At 41.5% G+C, this 25,371-nt stretch overlaps 1 protein-coding gene across 6 annotated transcripts in view; it reads right to left on the bottom strand.

Annotated features, from left to right (window-relative positions):
* LOC311252866 (uncharacterized protein) overlaps positions 1-25,371 on the bottom strand; it is a 146,231-nt gene that overhangs the window by 99,017 nt on the left and 21,843 nt on the right. For 5 of the 6 annotated variants that reach the window (XR_014621588.1, XR_014621589.1, XR_014621590.1 and 2 more), the window contains exon 1: positions 5,458-5,761. The exons of the other annotated variant lie outside the window; for it this stretch is intronic. The gene's annotated coding sequence lies outside the window, so the exon portion shown is untranslated. Of the gene's footprint in view, positions 1-5,457; positions 5,762-25,371 lie in introns of those variants that run through there. 6 annotated transcript variants of the gene reach the window in all.

The raw sequence follows: 25,371 nt of genomic DNA, 5'->3' as shown, positions 1-25,371 counted from the left end.
TTTTCTACACAGTGCTCCTTTAATTTAAACATTTTGACCTAAATTTTTTAGATTTCCTTTCTTGAAATAAACTTGCATTTAATCAAATTATCACAATCAGCTAACACATAGCAGAGCGTGTACCTAAGGGAAACAGTGGATCAAAAGGGCCCCCTGTCCTCCCTCGTAGGTTTATCCGGCCCTGTCTTTAGAGGGTCTCTTAGCTGTGAATATTGAGCTTTAGTTATACATAGTCAATCCACACTTTCCAGGTAGAAACTGGTGAGTGTTGTGAGAATGTGCCCTTAAGCAAACCTGTTTGACGGTACTGTATATCACACAAAAGTGATGTGTGGTATCAGTGAGAATCTAATGCACAGCCTGACAGTTTTTTCATTAAACAGATGAGATACACCTCTGATGGATGTGAGATCGCTGCCTTGGCTATAGGGGCAGCCGTAATGACCAACAAACAGCATGCACTGTTCCAGGCCACAGCTTTTGATTCCCTGTACAAACCCCCGGCGACGTTGCGTTCCCCGCGCGCAGGAGTTGCATCAAGGTCGATTCAAATCACCCCCGTCCCCATCAAAGCGACAAGTTCAAACCCGATGCATCCCCACGCCGGAGAAGACGACAATAAATAAGCTCAGCTGACGAGCGAATATAAAGCTTCTGAGTGGGTGGGAGGGGGTGGAGGGAAAAGAAAATATTTTTTCACCCCTTAATGGAGCCGTCAACAATCACTTTTCAGCAGAGAGATGGAGTCACAAGGCGGATGGCGGTTTTGTGGTCGAAGGCAGAGGGGAAGCATCATTACCATAGAAAACATTACAGCAAACGACGGACATCCAGGCCATCAAAGATGATCATCTCATAAATTCCCTGCACTGTATAATAGGCCTGTCACTCTCGAAGGCTGAAGGGAAAATAATGCCCATGGCTGATTTTTATCTTCCACAGTGCTTCTGCTGATTACTGCTAAATAGGCCTCAGCTTGTTTAGCTAATAGTCGCCGCCGAGGCAAAACCACAATGTGGCGGGAAGGCGTTTGATAGCCACTGTCCGAATCCATATGTGCCTTTCACTCGCCGATGTCTTACCATTAAGCCAATAATTTGATGAGCAATTAAAAAGCGGGGCCGCTGTAAACAACCACTCAGCCAGCTTGATGTGTGGCACGTCCAAGTGGGGAGAGCCTGCGGTCCTGCAACCGCTGCTTAAATGCCAGCGGTGGGTAATCAGCCATCGGCGGCGACCCCGGATGGGCAATCGCGACGGTGGATGATATGCAAACACACTCACAGACACGCAACTGTGGCTGTTTGTGCCTTCACAAATCCCCGCACAGCTATGTATGCATGCACCGATACGCAGAGAGAATAACAATCAGAAGTTAATTTAGAACAGGGCCCGGCTAAATAAAAGACTAATGCCTTAGGTAGCGAACCCTCTCCTTGTTTTAAAGGTCACAAATGATGTCTTTGTCTGTGAAAACATGGAGTCTAGACGATGTTTTGGAGGGAATATTTCCAGCGGGAGGGTTCCATTAGATAGACAGTTTCTTTCTCTCGTTAATTACATGATTAAGCTCTGCTAAGGTTAAAGACCCTTTAAAAAGCCCTGCATTCCTAATTGGGACGCAAGCGATGCTTCTGTCCGGACTTCATTTCCTCCTCGTATTACCCACACACACACACACTGACAGATTTAATAGGTTACATCATGTGAAGGCACAAGTCGTTTCACATTTTTAATTTTGCGAGTCAGGAAACACCCTGTTGAGGCACCGCATTTAACACAAATAAGCGTTTAGCTAATGCACTTCCCCAGCAGTGAGTGAAGCGGTGGAACGATTTCGACAGTGAAACCCCAGTTTGAGTAACCAGTACTTTGAGCAAACAACATGGCCGTGGCACTTAAACATTTACAGTATGCAAGGAGGTGGGCCTGGTTCAAGGGTGGGTGCTTACCATTATTAGGACAGATTAACAAAAAGATATTCATAAAAGTATGATTAATACATGTAAGGTATTGGTTATTATGCTCTCATAAGGTTAGTGCTACAAAAGATGTAAGCCTCTGCATCATTAATGCACTACCCCTACTTTAAATCATGTTCAGTATCCTTGAATGATTCTTATGGTAAATAATGTAGCCCTATTAGCATCTCAATTACAATGACCACCGTCCATTAAAGACCTATGTTTGATTTAAAGTAATAATCTCCAAGATTTTCATGTAGATAAATATCTGTTTAGTCACTATCTATCTGTCTGTCTGTCTGTCTGTCTCCTTACAGAGCCGTTAAGGACATGTGTGAGCTCCGCTGAGTTTCAGAGCCACATTGTAAGAACAAATCTGTGTTAATCAGACGTTAGCAGCCGATGGGCGGCAGAGGCCTGTGGTGTGTTTGGCTAAGGGAGCTAACAGCTTACAGCTGGAACACGAGGCCTTAAATAGCACACTGGAGTTTAAAGGTGCACTATGTAGTTTTCGGGGAAGAAATTTAAATCAGAAGAGAAAGATCTTTATCGATAATTTTTTTTATGCATAAACAAACAAAATAAACAAACTCTTTGTTTTCATGACTGAATAAACTGAATAAACAAACTGACCTTCAAGGACAACACAGTCTTATACTGTGTTATTTTGTTTATAGGTGGCGGACCCTGCCACCTTTCTAGCTTCAAACAGTGTTCTGGCGATCCTATTTTCCTCTGAGAACAGCTTGTTTATTCAGTTATGGAAAAAATAAATATTATAAGTTTGTATTATTACCTCATTAATATTGTCATAGTGCCCCTTTAATGTGGCAACAAAACAAGTTGACAGTTAATACATACATTAGAGGTAAAAGTACTTTACTTTACTAAAACACATTTTTTGATTTAAATCCACTTTAGGATGGTTAATTACATTTTTCGCGACGGCGGTGAAGTAGTTAGCCTGGAGCTGTTCACAGCAATCCATCACGTTGCTGTGATAGTTCAGTGGTGGGCTGACCGGCCACATGGCGGCATGCATTCAAAACATAAAAGTAAAATTAGTTAAAAATTGCTGAGGAAGTGCTGCGAAATAAGGCTTTCCTTCTTGTGCTATAAATGCAGTGAATATAAATATTCCACATTCCATCTCTATGTGCACACTTTGACATAAAACAGCTTAAATTAAGAGTGCGTTTATGCCAACGGCACATTTCACACTTTTTGCGAAAGTCTTTTTAACACCCGTCAAACCCTTCATGTAACTTTTGTTAAGAGCTGTCTTTGCTCGCACTGTAGAGCAATCCAGAAATTTCAAACGCAGATGAAATAGCTTGTGGGAGTGGGCGTACAACCGAGAGGTAGCTAGCTATACCGACTCTCCTCGGACTGAACTGTAATGAGCACCATGAAAGGCCCGGGCTGGCTGTGCAGGGTGGAGAGCCTCAGCGGTGAGGGGTAACTTAAGTTCTTCATTAAAACCGAGTAATGAAAGAAAATCATCCGAGTTGTCAGTTAATGAGTAAAAGAACGCAGACTGTAAACCCCCCCGCCGCCAACTCCCCCCTTCTGCTTCTGCTGCTTCACTTGAGTCCTCGACAGAGACAAATAAACTTAGCTTGTGTAAATGGAGCAGAAAGCATTCGGAGGGGGAAGACGGATAGGGCACACACTCGCACAGTTTGGGAATCCACTTTTATCCCTCACTATATAGAAATAGCCCTCCTCTCTATCCTCTCTCTCCCTCTTGCTTTTCCCTCTCTCGGGCGAGTTGAGAGATGGTGATCTTTTCAAAGGTCATTTGAACCATTTGTCTTATCTCAGAGTTTCTTCACTGAGATGGCGAAACACAACAGAGGAACTACGCCTCGGGCTTCGGCTTTGTACATTTCATAACCGGCCAGAAAGAGCCGGAGCAACGCGATTCCTCTTCGCAATGAAGTCTTTCGTAGTCTGTTATTAAATTATGATGCACTAAATATGGCATCATTGATTTTTTTTTTCTTTCTCCTAGACAAGCAATCAAGGAAAGGAAGGTTGTAAACAATACTATAAACAGCCTTATAAATAATGCATGCAGACCCCTGATGGTTGACTACACTCATGTAACCACCCTTGTACTTCGACCCGAGTTTGAATCTGGCTGCTGCTTTGCTGCCTCGACTTGCCCTTTTCATTTCCGCTGTTGTGTCTGTAAACACTAACAAGCCACGGAGAACAACCCCGACGCCTGCCCGCTTAATAAAAGTAAGTGAAAAATTATCGCGGACCAGTGCCGCTGCCAGCGTCCTACTGCGAGGAGTACTCGGGTATTTACCTGCTATTATGACAAACGAGGGCTGATTATTATTACCCAGGGTGCACTGGGGAAAGCAGTCATTACAGCAACTTCCTGTTCCTGCCTCAGTTAGCCGGTCGTCCTCGGTGTTATTCACAAAACACCTGTGCTGGACGCCTCAGGCTTTGGCAAAGAAAGATGGGTAAATTAATATTTATAAAGAGGAACAGCTTCCGACTAATTACCAGAGCAGAATGAGCTACATGCAGGAACAATATGGAGGACATAACAAAAAAAAATCATAAATATAGAGTAAAAAAATGAAACTGTTTTAATTAATCAGCCTAACGTCTGTGTTACATCATTACATTTTGTTTCAAACTGTCGCCAGGCCTCACAGTGATCATGTAACATTGGAAATGAAATGGAAATAATTACAGTATCAGTTGTACTGACAGCTGCAGGGATGGATTTCATCACGCTCTCACTCTCAAGAACTGTCAGGAGTGATTGCATAAATGGATTACAGGCCCGAACACGCCGACTGCAGCGGAAACACATTAACCCTCCTGATCATTTGCTTACAATTTAAATGGTTGTAATTAGCTGAAGTATCAGATCGTAAACTATTTGCTTACATTTATGAATATTGTCATAATATTATCTAGTGTAAACCACCAAGTTCCAGATGTGTCGTTTAACATTTACTTGAAAATCAAGAAGGAATCCTCAGTGCACTAATAAGATCCTCTAAATACAGCATGAGTATTTAGGAATGACAGATCGATCTGGATCAGGGCTGCAACTAGTGATTATTTTCAGTATTGATTAATCTATTGATTATTTTTTCAATTGATCCTCTAATTGTTTTGTCTATGAAATGTCAGAAAAGAGTAATAGCAAAAGTTCCCTCACTCTGAGGTGACATCTTTAAGTTGGGGTGGTAACGTGTTACCGGCAGTGTTGGGGTAGTTACTGAAAAAAAGTAATCCATTACGCATTACTAGTTACTTTTTAAAAAGCAATGCCTTACTTTACTTTGTTACTCGCTGCTTAAAGTAATTAGTTACACTACTAGTTACATTACTTTTGGATTACTCCATGACATCACCTGAGATGCACCATACCTTAATTGCCAATTAACACTGTAAAATTAAACAAGATGCCTAAATCAGCATGAATCTTTTCTAATTTTTGCTCAGAGTCAAGCCTTGCCTGTTTTGTCGGTGTCGGACTCGGCATCTTCTCTTCAGCATCACTCTCGGTCCGATCTTTCGCAGCCACTAGCTTCATGCTAGCATGTTGCCGCTGCAGGTGCCTGGTCAGGTTGGAGGTTGCGTTGGCAGCGGTGGATATCTGTTTCTGCCCCGGGCACAGCTTACATTTCAGTCAAAGTTATTTCTTTTCTTTCCACAAGTTTGAAGTAGTGTTTGATGATGTTTCTGTCGCCACTACTCTCCTTCCTCGTCTTCCTCGTCTTCTTCGTCTTTCGCTCGTCTTCTGCTCCTGCTCGAGTCACGTCCACGCTACGGTCACGTCTACATGTCACGTGACGTGAGTGAGGTCAAACCAGCGGGTCAAAGGAGCGTTGCGTAAGCACGCAGAGAAAGTGACGTTTGATTTGTGTTTTCGGTCCTCCCGTAAAGACGCGCAGGTAACGAGATCATTTTTGATTCGTAACTGTAATCTGATTACTGACGTTATCAACAGTAATGCGTTACATTACTGCGTTACAGATACATGTAATCTGATTACAGTAACGCGTTACTTTGCAACACTGGTTACTGGACTGGGTAATTGTAACAACATTACCGCAAATCCTATTAGAAACAGGTCATATTACTCCATAACTGCTTTTAAAGTAATACGTTACTGCAAACTTTGTGTTTTGTTACCCTGATCGCAGCAGTATGAGATTTCCATGGTTCAATAACCATCCCATTTCACGCTATTGCACGATTCTAATAATTATCATTATTATATCATTTACAATAACCCATGGTCGAACACGTGCTTTCTTATAATTTTCCTAAATATTACCTCCTGACAGACATGAAACTTCGTGGTATATCACTGCAACCCTAGTCCTGACATGTTTTAAGACAGGTCTGTATAAAAAATACTCTACTTGTATTTTATTTATATCAAAAATCTCTTACTAGTCTTACAAAATGCGTTCATGAATGTGCAGATTTTTTCAGGACATATTTTAGTATACATGCTCTGCAGTTTAGCTTTTCAACACCCAGGAATCACACTTCACTTAATTTCTTCAGAAATTCTCTAGTGACAGAGAAATTATAAATACGGCTAAAATAAAACGCAACAGCTCCTCTTCCGTTGTCTGTATTCAGCTCGTCTCACTCCACCTTCGTGATAATAATGAATGCATATGCCCTGATTATTATTGAAGAGCACAGCGGGAAGGTGAGAATAGATGCAGAATTCGTGCATGTGTGTGGGAGGCTACAGGAGTGTTAAGAGGCCTGGCCAATCAGATTTTAGGACGGGGTTCACCCGCACCCGCCCCTCACCACCGACACTATCTCAGCGAAGCAGGCGATGATGACAAGATGCCTTCAATTAACCTGCTGCACTCTGGCCAATGACATTTAGGCTCAAGCATGACCTGAATCACAAACTAGCTTCCCCTCTGTCCTCAGAAGTGTTTCACTTCTAATTGCAGCCTCGCCAGCAACAAGAGCCCGATAGTGAACGGAGCACCGGCACACAAAGAGCTGCTTTTATCAGATGCATATACTGCCTGTGTGTGTGTGTGTGTGTGTGTGTGTGTGTGTGTGTGTGTGTGTGTGTGTGTGTGTGTATCCTCACTCCCCACCTCACATGAAGTTACCCACAGTGTTTCTGGCAGACCTTACTGCTCTCACAGCAGCCCCCAAAATTGAAATATTCATCTTTAATAAGATGTTTACAGCTCATGATTTATTTTGATATTCCTGCGCCTGCTGTTGAGAATATTCATGGTTGATGCCATGTTATGGAAACAGAATATTCATACAGCTCTATCTGTTACATCCAGACACATTCCCTTCTGTTTTCTCTCATTGATTTTGGCTGCTAGTGCCACCAAGTGGCCGGCTTGTCTTGGTTTACAGTGGATAACAACACTGCAGTCCTCTACTCTCCTTTTCAGCTCATCCGGCTCGGTGTACGTGCCGGACCTGCTCGCCATAAAGGGAACTGGGTGGGCCTTTTTTTAAACGTTCAAGGCAGCCCGGCGGCTGTCGTCCACAATTCATCTATATCACGGGCCGAGGATACACGTGTATGTGTGTCAGTCAGTTCAAAATTACTTTTAGGGCCGGTGATAGATGTGTTCCTGATTGTTGAGTAGCTGCTAGATTGAAGAGCAGTCCACTCGCATCACCAGCGCTCTCCCTCCCGCTCTCTCAGGCCTCCGTCTCCGGGGGACGGAGATGGAGAGCCGTGAAAGAGCAGTGAGTGATATACGAGGCAGCCTGAGAGAGATGAGAAGGACCTGCCATTCCCTGTCAAGAGGGGACGTTGCGAGGCGAGAGGTTACGCACATTGAAATGCCATTTTCTGCAGTTCACTACTCCACTCTCGCCCCTACCTCGGAGCCCGGGATGAGAAATGCGCCTTATGAAAAATGGCTCCCATTACAGGCTTGACCCCTGATGATCTTTGCCGTTGACCCCCACATTTTATAAGCGTGACCCAAGTGCAGGGTCTCAACCTTTCAACCCTCCACACACACATTCACGTGCACTCACATGCAGAAACACTTACACTCACCCATTCCTCCCGCAGGTGCCTTTAGATTAGTAATGACCGTCTAGCTAGCTGCCAATAGTACCGCAGTGAGTATCTACTGCTAGCCCGTTTCTAAATCAGTGTAAATGGATCTGCCTCACTCCACTGCAAGAAATTAATCTAGCACTAATCACCAGTATGGACCGCTTACCAGGTGCACTACATCAGCTGGAAGTGGATTTCTGCTGATAAATGAATGACATATTACCACTGGTACTGCATGTTTACCAGCGTTAGGTAAAGTTACTGTGAAAAGTAATTAGCAGCGTCTAATGAGGTACCTGCTGTAGCATCGTGGCTCGTTCTCCCAAATGTGCAGTTGCTGTTGTGAAAATCCCTCAAGGCTATCGTTGTTTTGAACACAAGAAGCCAATTTCACTCATATCAAACACAAATGAATGGATTGGTTTCAGAATGAGGAATGTTTTGTCTGTCCCAAGAGCCATTTTAACTTTATTAATTTGGTTTTTTTTCTTGTTTTCTTTTTAATTTTTTACTAAACAGTGATGTTTTTGTTTGACTCCACACACATCTCACATACAAAGTGCACATTCAGAGGTTAAAATTGTTAAAAATGAAAGTATACTTCTAGATCAGGTCATAACTTAAACTCTGTACAACTGGGGTGGGACAAGTCTCACCCACTTTTTCAATTATTAACACATACAAGTTAAGGTGGGTCGAACACTGTCGCCAATAAAGCCTTGATTAAAGAGAGTATACTTGGTGGGAAGAAGGAAACATGACAGGAAAGAGGAAAGTAAAGATGGAAAGCATGAATAAAAGGGAGAAAAAGAACAAGTTAACTAAATAAAAAAGGGATGAAGGGTATCAAGGCGGGGAGCAGCAATAGCTGTAAGCTTTTGTTTTTTATTATTATCTCTAAATCTTTTAATTGTTACTGCAGTGCCACCATTACATTAGTTGATACAACTAGGCTCCTGATAATTGTGTCAGGCTATGAAAAATGTTAGCAAAAGCACCGATCCCCTCGAGTCATTGTTGGTGATTAACTGTGTGACGTTAATTTAGACATTTCAGATTTTTGGGTTCTGTGTGTTGAATTTGAAGTTTTTTGCTATTTGAAATGTTAGCAAATCATTTTTTTTAGCCATAATCCAAATACATTTCCATACTATTAGATTTTTAATATCTTCAAATATGTGTCTGGCTGAAATTACCAATGGACCCGTAATTTTTCTCAGGCTAGTTTAACCCGATAAAAGTGTCAATGCACCTGTTAAAGGAACCAGAATACAGGAAATTACATCATTTTACCTCCAGACCCTTGTGGGATTGTCCCACCTATATCTTAAATGCGTCCTACACCTTTGCCAATACATATACTATCTATATGCATTTTACTTTAAACATCATTAACTCTAAAGCTCCTATAGATATTCACCTATAATTCCCACTCAAAATACCTTCTTCCTTTTTCACTTTGTAATATTTAACCAGGACAAGACTTGTGTGAGGCATCTCTCATGAAGTTAACTCCACACCAGCTTAAAACACTTTGTTCCCCACTGTGTGGGATGGCAGGACACTAATGTTTTACAACATTTTAATCACTTTAATAAAATTTAAATCAAAAACCAAAAATATAAAAGACAGAACAATCATTATCAAATTTAAAATAGTAATTAACAATGGATTGTGGAACTGAGAGTGTTCTCATGGTTATCATTAGTAGAAATGTGATTATCTTGCTCCCGGCACCAACTGTCATCCCAATTTTAATACTTCTTTGAGAAGAGTGCCGCTGAGACATCAATACCTCAGTCAATACCTAAATCTAACGTCGCTTAAGGTCAAAAATATACTAATAATATTTGTGAACCACTATGCTTGGATAATAATGTTATGATTGCAACCTTGATTGTTTATTTCCTGTAGTAATGTGTGACAATAAGGCATTTGGAGGGTCGGCACAGGATATTGAAACACCGGACTAATAATATAAAAGCTGAATTATTTTTGGCCTCGTTCCAATTTGTCGATCAACTTGGCTGTTTGCACGTTGTTGCTGTTTCACGTTTTGTCCCGACCTCCTGACCATTCTCCTGGTAAAGAGCATGTATCACAGACCCGCCCGCCTGCCTGCCTGCCTACATGTAGCAGTATACATTGTGTGTGGGATTGTTAACTTTCAACACGGAGAGCAGTCCTGCATGGAGGGAACTGGCATAAGCTCATTATATCATCCGCCTACTTAAAGAAAGCCTTTTTCTGCTTTTCAAATTAAAGAAACACAGTAACAACCGCCTGTGCCGTTAGAAATAAAGATATGAAAGATAGTTGCCGTGTTGGGGTCAAAAGAGAACATTAACAGCTCTGGTGTCATGCTACTGATAATGGTGACAGATTGAACACACACAATTCTTAGTAGTAGTTATTTTTGAGTAGTTTGTGGTAGGTAGAAGACTTTTATTTCCAAATGGAAACAGTTGATTTAGCCTGCTGAAACGACTAATGTTGCTTTTAAAATGTCATAGCTAATTTCACAGCTAATTAAGCTATCGTTAGCTGCGTGCTAGCTGTAGAAAACAGTCTTCGGCTAACTGAAACTCTTAAAATGTTGCTATTAATGGACAATTGCTAACAGTTTAGCTAGCCGTTTAGCTAACAGTCAATCAGTGATCATAGCCACAGCAAATGGCATATCATTTAAATTACCTTCGACAAATGGCCTAATGCAAACATGGTGCTACAATGAGAGGGCCCCTGTGTTTGGTTCTTGTCCTTTGCTCTGGACATTTAAAGATATAATTTGTAGAATATTGTCAGAATTTGAAGGTAGCTCCACAAACATAGGGGGCAGCATATCACCAGAGTAAGAGACAACCGCTGCTCTTTGGTAGCTATCTTTGGCGAAGTAGCTCATGGCTCAGTTAGCCATTTACAGTTCGGCCAAACCAGAGAAGGAGGTGTATAACTTTATTTTTCTGAGGCAGGACGGGCCGGGGCTAGCTGGTTACAATGCTAACTTCAGTAGACACCTCTGCAAGAACAGCACTTGGACGTCTTTGACACAATCGTTTGTTCGTTGATGATGGTGATTCTTTTTTTCCCGTCCCTTTGTCACAAGACGGAGATCTTAATTATTAAAAATATGCAAATGAGTATTTTTCTTACCTCCTCTATCTTTCTATACATCAGTGACTTCAGACAGCAGCCAGACTTCCTCTTGGTTAGTCCAGTTCTAAACATCATAACCCTCAATATACACATATGAATACATTTCACTTGAATGAGTCCGCCAGCTGACTTCAAATGATTGTGTTAAACGATAGCATTTAGCACATTATGATCCCATATGATGTGGGATGAAGACATGCTCTGCAGAGACAGTAAACGGAAAAGGAACTGTTTTACATATTTAACACATTAGTGATTGTTTAGAAGAGACACACGCCATTATTAGTGGAGACGGCGCTCAAACTGAGAAATCAAGGATGCAGCATAGTTGTTTCACATTTATGCAAAACAAATCTGATCAGAAGTAACCTCCAGGCAATGATACAAAAGAAAATGTGCTGTGGGAGGAAGGCAAGCAAATATTTGATCAAAGTTAAGAGGAATGTCTGCGTGTTATGCTTTTCATCTACATCCAACTTTGCAGCCTGGCAACAACATCCACCAATCAAATATATTCAAATTTTTATGTACAGTAGCACATTCTGTTCTGCCAGAAATAGATGATAGATGTCAGCATGACTGTAGAAGAGTGTAACACTGCTGAGGAGGCAAAGAAATTGATTTAACAATTTGATTACAGTTGGACTGATGGACACTCCGATGCTCATAAAACAGTTTATTTTCTCAACATTTTATTAGCAAATATTAAACCATATTAAACTGTGGGTAGCTGTTAAAACTTGCTTTTGTGGAAAGATTGCAGCCAGAACACTGATTAAACAGAGTGCACACCTAACTATAGAGCGACTCATATAATCCAACAGTGTTTTAAGACACTTTTTGACGCCACAAAGGGGTTTTTGAATCACCCTACCCGACTCGGATCTCTCATTAGGTTTTCCAATGGAATAGTTATTAAAATTACCTTTTGCAATTCAAATCTACAATCTTGAACCCTGGAGAGATAATTTCATCATCTCCATATTCATCCGCAGCAGTGTCAACAACACTATTCTCCCCCATGGATGTTATTAAATGCATAAGTTCCCATGCCAATCCAAAGAGAAGTGCTGAGCCACAAACCCGACAAACTCAAAGACAAAAGGTTAAAACCATAATTTCCCTTCATGCTTTTGGACTCAAAGTAGTCAGAACTGGTCTGGGTGACCTCTGCTAGCCTTTCAAATTAACCATTTGACCTAAACACTAAAAAGAGTATGACATGACCAGTAAATCTCTGATGAAAAATACTTTTCATTCTCATGTTCAAACTGTTTTGAAATCATTTCCCTTTTTTATTACATGAAATCAGTTAAAGGATGGAATTTGTATTTCATTTGGCATTTTTCCGCTATGGACATTTTTTTTTGAATGAGCGGCTCACGTGTTTCAAGCAAGAGTAAAGGTCATCAATTTTGAAAGCTCGGTGGGACACATCATTGACTTAATTGCTGGTGGTTTGGTTTTTAAAAGAAAATCAGCACAGCACCACTGTGCATTGCTCCAAGGTCTGGTAATAAAAAAAATAATCATTCAAAAGGAACAGGACGAACTAATTTCCTTTAACCATCTTAAAAGCATCCACTATTAGTCTCATCCCCTCAAAAGGTAACACACAAGATGTCTAGATTAATTACCAGTATTATTAAGTAATTTGTGCTGCACTCAGGTCAGCTTGTTCTCTGTCTTACCGAGGGCTGACATTAGTTTGGTCTCTTTGTAATTCATAGGCCGGTCAGTGAGGCATTATCTTGGCGCAGGGACTGGAGTGGGGGCATACAATTAGCCTCCAACCACAAGACAAGCACTGCAACTCAAAGTATCTCCAAACTTGTTTTATCTACATATTTCGTGTTCTTCGTTGGCTGGCTTGCTAACGTAAACTGCTAGTCAGCCTACATTGAAGAAATTCCTGGATTTGCTAATGTTAAGCTAGCTGCTGATGAGCAGGACATACAGTACCCTTACATTATAAACGGGCTGCTTTTTTACAGCACTGCTGCTGGGAAATTTTATTAGCTGTGGCTAGCAAGCAATCAAACTAATGATAGCTCCATGAGTTGTTTGAAAACGTTGTCTTCAGCTGACTTTAATGTTTTCTTCTTCTTAATTTTAAAACAAGAACGTTGTGCATTTAAATACATACTGTACATTAAATACAGAACTTGTGGTGTGTGGGTGGTAAGGATTTAAAGGCATCTTTGACAGAACGACATAAGCAAATAGTAATATAAAGTCAAGTCACAAGTAATTTAATCAAACACTATTTTCTGTAGAGTAATTAGTAAACCAAAACAATCCTTTTTCCATGAGTTGTTTGTAATAAGTAATGAAATGTTTTCAGGTAATTTGCACATCACCTCTCCTTCATCATTAAAGAGGAAAAATATACAGTACATTGCTAAATCATTAAACCCACTAGAACTGTAAGAATGCACAACAGAAAATAATGATATACCAAAGGCTAGATATTTTCTCTTCTTCGCACACAACTTGATTAAAATGCCCCTCTTTAATCCCCAGCCTCTGGGCTGCTCGACCTGCCACTGACACCCCTCTTGTCTCTTGCTGTTCCCTCGTTATCACAGCCAGCTTGCCTGTCCCAAACGCCCTTCCTCCGTTACCATGTGGTTTTTAATACACCACCTGCCTTCAGATGCTCACCTTGCATCTCATTACAACTTGACAAAAAAAAAAAAAAAAAACACGCCACCAGCCTCCTTCAGGGTTTTACTCTCATATTTTGGCGGTTTAGCTGAATCTCTTTTTCCAGAATGACTTAGCTGCTGTAACAGGAGACTAAGCTTATTAGATCACTGAAACAACAACAATCAGTGGTCACATGTGTAGGTTGGGGTCTACAATATGCATGTGACTACATATCATATGGGAGGTCATATGAAAGAGAGAATATGTAGCACATAACAGCATTTTGGAGTATAGCTAACCCTCTGTTATAGTTATTATATTTCACTGTATTTAAAGTTACCCTGTAAGGTTTCTGACCACTAGTAGTGCTATGGAGCAATGTTTTGAGCAGCGGGTTCTCGTTTTTTTGTATTGTGCATCACATAGGACACATTCAAGGCTGAAAATGTAGCCTGTTCCTAATATCTCCTTGAGACCAGCGCCTAAAGACCACATTAGCCACTACTCGCATAACACGTCTGAATCTCCGGCCAGCTAACAACACTCCTGTCTCTGATTCAGATGCATTATTGATGCTTCTCCTTTTTTAACGGTCCGTCGTGAGTGTGATGAAGAGTACTCTTTTAAATGTTGTGCTCACATAAAAAAAAAAACAAATGACAGATCGTTCTGTGCAGCGGAGAAAGGTCGCTTCACTTCACAGAAAAGCTTTTCTGAAATTTCTATTCCCGAGTCACTGTTGTGTGGCATACATTGGTGATGGAAAGTATCACTCTCCAAAAAACCTTGTATTTATTCATTGCATTCTCACTATTTTCCTTTCAAGGTTCTTTTAAAGGTTTGATCTAAAGCCTCTGCAGATTCTTAGCAGAGTTCACGGCCAAGGACAGACGAGTCTAACATGAAGACAGCGCTCATTATACTGTTGTACTCTTATATTTCCACTTATTAAGCATTTAGCTTACCCTGCCGATTTTTATAGAAAGTTATCATGTCCACCAGAAGAAACAGCAAAAAAATAATGGCACTGATGTAGGTGCTATGCGTTTTTATATATCGTTTAATCCAGGATAACTATACAGCGCACTGTGTTTCGCACAGATGATCACTTTTGTGGCACAACTCGCTAGCTTCTACTGTTGATAGCTGTTGATAGCTGCAGACTTACAGGACATAAATGTTTGTATCCCTTGTGAAATCACAAGACAATGTTAACTTTTACAATCTACACTATGTACTTATCTAACATCACTAACCTACGTACAAGTTACACAACGTAACTTAAGTTATGTAAAAATACTTATTTTAAACCCAAACCACGATCTTTTCCCAAACCTAACCAAGTCGTTTTGTTGCCTAAACACCAAACTGGTCTGGTATGACAGGGTCTGGTCAACCAGTCGAGCAGTGATCGTGTATAATCAACCCATTTGGTTCAATACAACACTGATAAGAGCTTTAACGCCATTTGCTGCCATTCTGTTTTCTGGTAAGTTCTACTTGCATTGTGAAGAAACTTTGCCATTTCTATATCGAGAAGAGAAAAAACTTTCTCCTCTCCCCTATAGCAGATACAATTTTTCTCCAATTCTAGGTCATTCTCAAAAGGTGGTCAAGAGAGAAATAAAGTCCCTCTCCTCCTACATCATCTATCCCTGGCCTTGAGGTTACATCACGCTGTTCATCTTCCTCCGCTACCTCGCATTTTTCTTCATTTCAGTCACAGACCTGTCCACACCGTGGGGTCAGTACACAGACGCGGAAACTTTTTTCATTAAGCCTCTGAAATTAGCTGCGTGATACTTCTTGCTGTTTCCTGCCGAGTTTATGGCACTTCTCCTCTCCTGTGATGTTAATGCTCATTATGAAATCAGACTTTAAAGGCATACAAACATGAACTGGAAGTGCTCGCGAGTGGGCCTTTGAGTATCATTCACCAGACCTCCCATTGTCTGAGTGGGATGAGACTCCGAGCCAAGAGACATCAGTCTGACAACACTTCTGACAACTAAATCCAGCATGTGGGGGGGAGGCCTGTAAATCTGAAGTCTAAATTTGGAGATATTTCATACTTTTTTTTTTCAAACTCTCTCCGACTCCTTCCTAATAATCTTTTTCCCTTTGCATTCATTACTGATTCTCCCACAAACAAACGTCTCCACTCTGGCAGATTTGTGACTCTGATCCAGGGGCGTAATCTGTGAAAAGGCTTTGTCAACATCACCGGCTGCCTATTCACGTTACTGTTTATCACTGCATTCCAGGAAGACAGTGAGCAAAAGAGGAAGAAGAAGAAGAAGAAGAAGAAGTGGGAGCTGAAGTGGAGTTGAGAGGGAAGGACAAACGTGAACGGCGAATGAAAGAGGGAAGACGGAAAACGAGGAGAGGAGAGGAGCGACGGGGGAGAGAGGAGGGAATCACTCAATCGTTTCTGCGGAAGGAAAGAGGTATGAATATTCCAATTTTACCCTGCTCATTAGAGACGGCTGCCTCTTCCTTTGGGGGACAGCACTGCTTGTGTTTGTTTCCAGCCTGATTATTTGCATGATGTATTCCACAGCTTTATATTCAGTGATGGGAGAAAGATGACGTTCTGGCAGGCTGACAATGAGGCCTAAGGGGCGCCGAGGCAGGCACAGTCAGCTTTATTCAATGCAAAGATCAAAGGCCACGCTTCTTTACCCCAAATTAGTCGCCATTTCACAGCCACTAAAGCTCCCTTCCAACAACTCTACTTACTTTGCACAGCGCCTAAACAAGGCTATTTTGAGGGGAGATCACTGTTTTGGGACAAGAGTCTATCACTAATCACGAGTCTGCGCTGCCAACAACCCAAGGAGCCGGTCTGGACTATTCATTTTGGATGACCCAAGACGGTCTCCTCATTTCCCCTCGTCTCTGCAGCTGAACGCTTTGGACGGCATCGCCTATCAGCAGCCAATCATGCACTGGCACCGAAATACTGAATCCTGTCAATCACATCATTAGTGCTGGAGCGACCAGCGAGTTTCAAATGGACAGTCTGCAACCTGGAGCGAAATCATGCTTCTTGTCGTCTAATAAGGGTCAAGTACTCGGCTGAAATGAGTATCCAGCACAGATGATGTACTTTTACGAGCATCATCGAGGTGTCACTATAGAGGACCCTTCAGGACCTCACGGGTACAGGTCGGGTATCCATATTGGACAAAAATTTTGAAATTATATTCATGTTCAAATTGGGCTCAATCATGTCAGGACATAAAATATGTGGTAATATATATTTTGATCTTATGTCTATGTGCTTAGATCATTGCCTTTTCATGTTAATCTATACTGCATATCTGTAATCAGGGTAAACAGGCAAGCTGTAACCATGGTAACAACTACGTGATCGTAAGATTTTAGCTATAAAAAAGCTTTTTTTTTTTAGAATGTTACAGACCGGCAAATTTTAAGTATTTGCAAGTGTCCTCTTGTCTCGCCGAAATCTTTGGTTTGAAAAGGGTTTCAACTGCGTCAAGTTCGGATCGGGATGGGTGAATTTTCTCTCGGACTAGGTTGAGTTCGGACAAAGAAAATGCAGTTCTCTTACTCGTCTTCAAAAATATTGATCCTCAACTCAAATCTGTAAATAAATAATAAACATAGCAACTTCTGGTCAACCCATATCAATTGCAGGCTTAAACTAACATATTCGTATTGGCCCCACCCACTTTACATTTAAACCGGGCCCATCCCGAGTATGGACACGGACACAGATCGTGTAAGGCTCAGTTATGCTCAACCTAAGATACAGATACGGACAGAGTGTTCGGTCTGTCCTATGTGTTCATTTTCGTCCATTTTCTGAAAGCTTTCAGATACAGACCAACGGTATGGTGGCAAACGAGTGGTGGAGGCCTGTGCAAGACCGATTTGACTCTGATCAGCGCCCTCTAGTGGTTGTATTGCCTAACATCCATGCGTGAAGGACGCGCAAAAGTGATGATACTACTACTAACTGCAGGTTAATAAAGTTATGGTGATGTAAGTGTCCCCTTCACTTAGATACCCAGATGCAGAGGCCATAATGCCAACACGGCTTGTGGTTCACATCCTCAGTAACGGCCCACATAATGCTGAGTAAATGTGTTGGCTGTGTCCATAACGACACTGCAGCGACGATGTTGGCTGCTGTTTTATTGCAACTATACTGTAAAAGCTGATCAAACTGATCATTTCAAGCCAGCAAACTTCAATTAATGTTTGAGAAATTTAATTCCTTCAGTTTTGCCTTTCAGAACACGAGTCTCTCACTTTGTATTGAATCACAGTTAAAAATTAAAGTTATCAGCTCTCACAAGAGATTGGAGAAAAAGACTGTTTTTGAATTATTGCTACATCTTCATTTTGTACTTTAAATGCTACTTAATCTTCAGTTTCCTTTGCGGTTTTACTGCGGAAGTGTTTTCATGTCTTTTTCATGTGTTCCCTTTGTTATATTTGTTTTGGTGTTATATATATTTGCAGGGGAAACGATGACATATGAAGAAAGCCGAGAGGGAAAACATTACTCCTAAGTAAATGTGACTCGTTTCTCACATAAATAAGACGAGGCATTTAAAAAAAAATGTTTTAAATCAGTTTATGATACAGCCTCTGTCAGTGACTTATGACAAAATCTAATTAACTGCATAAGAGCTAAAAAAAAATAATTGATTTATTAATTAAAACAGAAACAGATAATGAATTAGCTACTACAGCCACCAGTCTCAGGTTCTAGCTTTTCCAAGTTGAGGATTTTCTACTTTTATTTGTTTCATATCATAAGTCAACTGAATGTCTTTTAGTTTTGGACTCTTAGTCGGTAAATTCAAGACATTTGAAGGCTGAGTGTACATTATGATGGAAGTATCTGATGGCCGCCGCGATGCTAAATCATGTGCCATTAGTTGTAGCAGAAAGTTTCAGGTTGAGACCATTTGTTTGAAACATTTGGTACAAAGTGTAAGCAGTTTTGACCGCTCGAGGACTGATTGAAATTGTTCACAATCCACTTTCTGGATGAAATTTGGAGAATTCAGCAAGAAAGGCATTTTCCAGCTATGGGATGGTGAAAACTTACACGGGAATAGCATAATGTGGGTTTGTCTATAAAGGGGAGACTCTTGGGTATCCATAGAACTCCTTTTCATGTGGATACCTAGAGGCAAAAAATCGAGGGGGACCCGTTTAAAAATGGCCATACCACTTTTTCCCGTTGCCAAAATGTATCCTTACTTTGGAGAGTTATTTAGCCAGTTTCCAGCTAGCATGACGTGGTTGGTCCCAATCGATGCCTTAGGTCGTCTGGTTTCATATGATAACAATATCTTTACTCTAGCTTTAAAAGAGAGTCCGCTACAGCTTGGGCTCAGGGCACAGAGGCCCCCCGTGTGTCTCTGAAGCTTAAAGCCAGGTCAGCATGAACAATACGACGGTATACTCACCCTCCCTTTGCCACAGATGTTGCTGCTGTTTGTGCTTCTTTGTGCTCACATCCAAAGAACACGTGACACAAACATTTCCAGGAGCCACTTCTGCACCTCCTGGCGCCGCTTCATCAACTCCACTGGATACCTTTAATGTGCTGGATAATGAAATGCAGCAACGAGCGTGCAACACCTTTAATTCCAAATAAATACAAAATACTCAGTCACGCTGCACATTGCATCATGGTGAAGCAGATTGTGCCTGATTAGGCTTCACACATGAGCGTGATGCCTTCTCAGCATGACGTCCACCTTACCTCGCCTACTCAACTCGCCACCCTTTCCTCCCTCGGCTCGCCTCCCCTCCCTCACTTTGCAGAGAGCCTGCAGTCACATTAGCTCAGAGCGGTGACTTGCAACTGAGACACTCCCCGCTGTGCACCAGCTATCTATAGATTTTAGCAGATACACAAACTTTATCTGTTTGTTTGTCTGTGTTGCTGAGAGGCAGATATGAACTTCTGCACGTATCCCCTTGCTAAATACACACTCGACGTGAAATAAAAAAGAAGTAAATGGTGGTGTGGTTTCATTCGGTCGCCTGATGGCAGTTTATAAGTGACAGGCTATGAATCAGGGGAGAATGAGAAAATAGACATAAAGAAGAGGCTGAGAGGTGAGGGAGTTGTGAAGGTGAGCAAAGTCAATAAAGAGATGAGGCAAGATGGAGAGGGGAAAGAGAAACAGCCAAACTGAGTTCAGGGGAGAGAGAAAGTTTACAAGCTGTGGAGGAGAGGGTGTTAAGATAATGTTTGCAGTCAATGTTTATCGTACTCCAATTATACGGTGAAATCAAGGTCATAATATACATAAGAGTCATTTTCCAACATCTTCCTTCGCTAACAACTGTTTAATTAAAGCAAAAATACCTGATAAAATAAATCGATTTGGCTGAAAGTCAGTAATTGATAAATCACCACAGCAATAGGCTTGATAACAACAAAACGTGTGTGTGTGCTGAATACACTAAAGTAGAAAGGGTGTAGTTGTAGTAGGGACCCTTGAAGCTGTCCTAACACTGGTGCTAGCAACTTATCCTGCTAGCATGTTTAGTGCCAGCTAACCACCAATGTTATAACACTGTTATTTTATATAGATCGCTGTGTACCTGACAGTGTTACTTTAAAGGGGCGTTTTGGAGAGGAAATTCAAGCTCTATTAATGGGGTAATAATACAAACTCAGAAATATTTATTTTGTCAATCACTGAATAAAAAAGCTGTTCTCATTGAAAAAATAAGATCCCCAGAACACTGTTTGAAGATAGAAAGGTGGCAGGGTCCGCCACATACAAGCAAAGTAAGTAAGTATGTGTGTTGTCCTTTAAGGTCAGTTTGTTTATTCAGTCATGAAAACAAAGAGTTTGTTTATTTAGTTTGTTTAGAAATAATAAAAGTCAATGAACATCTTTCTCTTTTGTTTAAAATTTCTTCCCCAGAATTACATAATGCCCCTTTAAAGGATGAACATTAGTAAAAGCGATCAGCAATTCCTGCCCACAGGAGACAGTTTGTTTATTTAGTTTGTTTAGACATACTGTAATGGAAAGCTTTCTCTTCTGATTAATGTTGTCCCCAAAACTACATAGTGCACCTTTAATGGCAAAATTGATAAAATGGTTACCAATTAGGTTCCATATCTTTTTACAAAAACTACATTATGTTGGATTCTTACTTATGAGCTGTGTCCAGGAAACTTTTCATTAAAAGAAGGGCAAATAATGGTAAAGAAGGCTTTTCTCGATGGAAAGGATGTTTTTGAAGCCAGTCGAGAGACGTTTCAACTGGCTTCGGGAACGGTTTGATTTACCGAGGCTCCACTTGGCATAGCGCTCTGTGTTGATCTGATTGGTTGAAGTTAGCCCGTGTTAGAAGGTGACAGATGGTTCGTTGAATCACCTGCCAAGTTCTTTTATAAAGTGCCTGCTTAACAGCGCCTTTCCAGATCGTTCCGTGTAACGAACCATCTGGCATGTCAGGATAGTCGAGACTGAAATATCTCAATGACTGTTGGGTTGACTGTTGGACATTCATGATCCCCAGATCAAATTTCTAATGTGCCTGGTATAGCATTTCCATTAGCCTTAGCTGTCTAGTTTAGGTTTAGAGCTAATAAAGAAATGTCAACATGCTAAAACATTTCGATGGTGAGCACGGCAAACATTAGGCCTACACCTGTTTAGCATTAGCATTTAGCTCAAAGTTCACAGAGCTGCTAGCATGGCTGTAGACTTGTAGTCTTGTTTCCTTATGAGAATTTTCTCACCACGGCACATATAAAATTCCAAATACCAAGTAACGATGCCTCCACCTGCCTGTCTTTCGCCTCGACACCCTCCAAAGATTAGTTAGCAACGCTCAGGTGTGTATTCAGGGGTGTGTGTGTGTGTGGTGGGGCTAAAGGGATTGTAGGCATTGATGTACATTAAGCGTATCTGACATGCAGCTGTCAGCGTGACTCTCCATTATCCCACACCGACCACTCCTCTCACACACACACACACACACACACACACACACACACACACACACACACACACACACACACACACACACACACACACACACACACACACACACACACACACACACACACACACACACACACACACACACACACACACACACACACACACACACAGACAGGCCTGGTGAACTTACCTGATCAAAGTCACTCATTCATGCCTCGGCCCCTCTCTCACTCTCTCTCTTACACTCTTGGGAATCAGAAGGGGACACACACCTGCGGCTGTAGACGGCCCCACTAAACAGGCCATTAGGATGCATTCAGGGACGGCAGGGACGGCTTGTGATGCCTCTATAATCACAAAGGCTATGCTTAGATCGACAGATCGCCTGAGTATACTGCAGTCGTGCTGCATTCAAATTTAAAGTTACTGGTTTGATTTTCAATTAAAAACAAAAACTTGAGGAAAATTTGTTGATCTGAACGATGATCTTCATCCACAGCCCAATCACTGTCGGTTTTAAATCATGCTGGAGCTCTAACTAACATTGAAATGCCCATTACTTTCAACCGAGCACACCCGTTTGGCATTTCATTGTCGGGGAAAGGAGATGCTGCTCTAGTCGAGAATGACACGTACAAGACAGCGACGTCTCGATCTGGGGGGCTCCTGTAGAGTTTAACTGAGCAAGGCGGACGACATGCCTAAAGACTCTGAAGAGTTACAGCCATGAAACCACGTAGCTCTCACAGTATCAAATCCAAAATTGAATTTTCTGCTCTGTCGCATGTTGCTTGTTGAGATGGAGACAGGGCGAGCCGGGGAAGGGAAGGGGGGAGCGTTCTTTGAATCTCTTAACCTTTACGGCTTGTTGCCGTATCAAGCCCTGCGGACAAGATCGGACGCTGACACGTTTGTCGAGGGATGACAAATTAGCTGTCCTTCCAGATGCCTGATTGCCTGACCTTTATTCACCAAGTGGTGGTGGTGGTGAGGAGGAGGAGGAAGGGGGTGGGGGGGTGACAGCGGTAAATGGTGCCCGTGTCAATGAGGGGCCTGCAAAGGAAATGCACATTTCACCCTGTCTATTAGCATTCTCAATGAGCATGATGGAAATACAATGCAGAGCTAAACATTTTCTCTATATGTCTAAGTTTTGATCACATAATTTTTGAGGGGAAGGTCACACGGTTTTGTTGTTAATGTGCTAAAATATTTGAAACAAAATCGAATAATCCTCACAGCCATTACCAGCCTACTTTCTGCAGAATTTCAAGGGTCGTCTTTCGAGGACATTTTGAGCAATATCTTGCTGAGAATTTCTTTTTATATTAAACTCTAATTTAGAAGTCTTTAGTACTCTTTTGAAGTATGTTCTCAAAGAAGTTGCCCAGCAGGTAGCCACTGCAATTTTAAAAACCAGACCTTTTTGTGGGTGACTGTTATGTTCGGGATGCAAAAATCCCTCCCAGCCTGAGGCCTGTTAGAGTGTTCAAAGGTGATTTTTCTATGTAGTTCCTTAATACTTTCAAAGGGTTTACTGAACAGAATGTATCAAATACACAACCAAAAAAGTCTGATGTGGTTGTGATAATATTTATATAAATAAAAAGTCAGATTTACTGATGAAGAGAAGTTTGAGATGTAACGGTTCTGCTACACCCTGTTCGATTTGACAGACAGTAACATAAGGGTGTATGTGAGGGGACGTACAGGAGATTGAATGACCACCAACATTGTGGTGGGAATATTCAAGTCTGATGTGCTTCAGCCTCTTGTTTGCATCTTTGTAGGGATACTGCAGCAGAATAATGAGCCGAACCCAAATCAAAGCTTTGTGAGAACCGCTTGAGGACAAGATAAGACCGAGGAGTCCTGACAGTCATGGACCTTTATTTGTTCATCTGTTGGGATCCCCGATAGCTGTGCCCTCAAGCACATCAACTCTTCTGAGGGTCACTTGAAGACTGAGAAAACAAAGCATTTTGCTCCGTCACAAGAAGCTTTATTGAACGCTGCCAACACTGGAACCGACTGTGACTCGTCGGCGTGACGTTGGCGCCGGCAGTCTCTTTCTTCAAGTTGCTCTCCCACATACTCCACGTACTTCTGTGCTGTGAGAGCACAGAAGTACGTGACTATCTACTACATTTTCCTTTTTTCAACCTGGTGGGCCAGCTCCTCAAACAAAGTCAATTTAAAGACGGTATATATGTCTGTCATTGCCGCTAGTTTTTTAAGGCTCTGTGGATGCTCCAAACGTTCTCTGAAATGCCGTTCTGCAAATACAAACAATATACATACAGGCAAGAATACCATTTTATTAAGCAATGCACCACAACATGTTTAACTATTGAGTACATATTAACCAGATAGCAAAGTCTTTATGCATTATCATTATGTTGCACACTCTGGTACAGTATAAAGCGCCATGCACCTTTAGCCTCGCATTAAACAAAACAAATGGTGCCGTTTCAGATCCGGTATAGCTACAGATGACGGTGTGTGCTGCATGATACACCAGTGTGTAAGTACCGAAGATTTGGAAGTTATAAACATGAGAGGTGAGACATTCAAGTGACGGTACACTCCTTACAGCTAATGGCCGATTACGGATACACCAATGTAAAGTTGAAAATACTCAGGGAAGTGCTTTCTAGAAGCTGCGTATGCTTTCTATAAATGCTGCACTGAATCACATGTACCATAAAGATATATGTTTCTTAACCACTCCAAGTGACAACATCGCACACACACACACCATAAATGCCAGCTCTTATCTCGATCACGCCGAGCATGCTCACTCATCCAACGTGTCATCTCTCCATCTGATGGCCATGACTGACATGAATGCTCTTCAGGTGTATCTGAGCGTAACATGAGCTACCAAAACATCTGCTCGCACACATACACAACACACACACACACACACACACACACACACACACACAAACAAGCTTCAATGCGTTTAGTTTTTGCATATCAAGGTGTATCTCCTTAAGGTTTACATCATTTTTATTCAGTATGGCGCAGTAAATGTTCTGATATTTATGACTGTCAAGGAGACACTTTGAAAAACAGACAAGTTTTCAGAAGTTAATATTTCAGACTGGCATGTTGATTTGCAGACAAATTTTGTTTTCACATTTGGAAAGATGAAAACTGAACATTTGGTCTCAGGCACAAAATTGGGATATTTTTATACCACCACCAGCAGCTATTGACAGGGATCAGGGAGACCACATATCACGAGAGCATCACATCCGTCAGTAATATATTCATGTGTTTATTTTAACGACAGAACGGATATTTCGGCGCTGGCCCGGAGAGAAGATGGACAGCTGCGGCGGAGGTGTTTAGTGGAGGGACGCTGAGGTGTTAGACCACATAATTATTTGGCAGGTTGCTTAAACACAATAAAAAAAACTGCAGCTTATGTAAGTGGTGCATGTTTGTGAGCGGATATGAAATGTGAGGAGGGCACGGGGGAACGTCGCTGAAATGTCAGAGTTAGGAGTCAGCAAAACACCATTTATGTATCTGATGCAAGAAAACAACACGTATCATTTTAATGAACTGTTCAGGC

The sequence above is a fragment of the Pagrus pagrus genome, assembly GCF_965226575.1.
Source record: "Pagrus pagrus genome assembly, chromosome: 23".
Taxonomy (NCBI): Eukaryota; Metazoa; Chordata; class Actinopteri; order Spariformes; family Sparidae; genus Pagrus; species Pagrus pagrus.
Note: the sequence above shows the minus strand (reverse complement) of the source record. Positions and strands in the feature narration are given on the sequence as shown.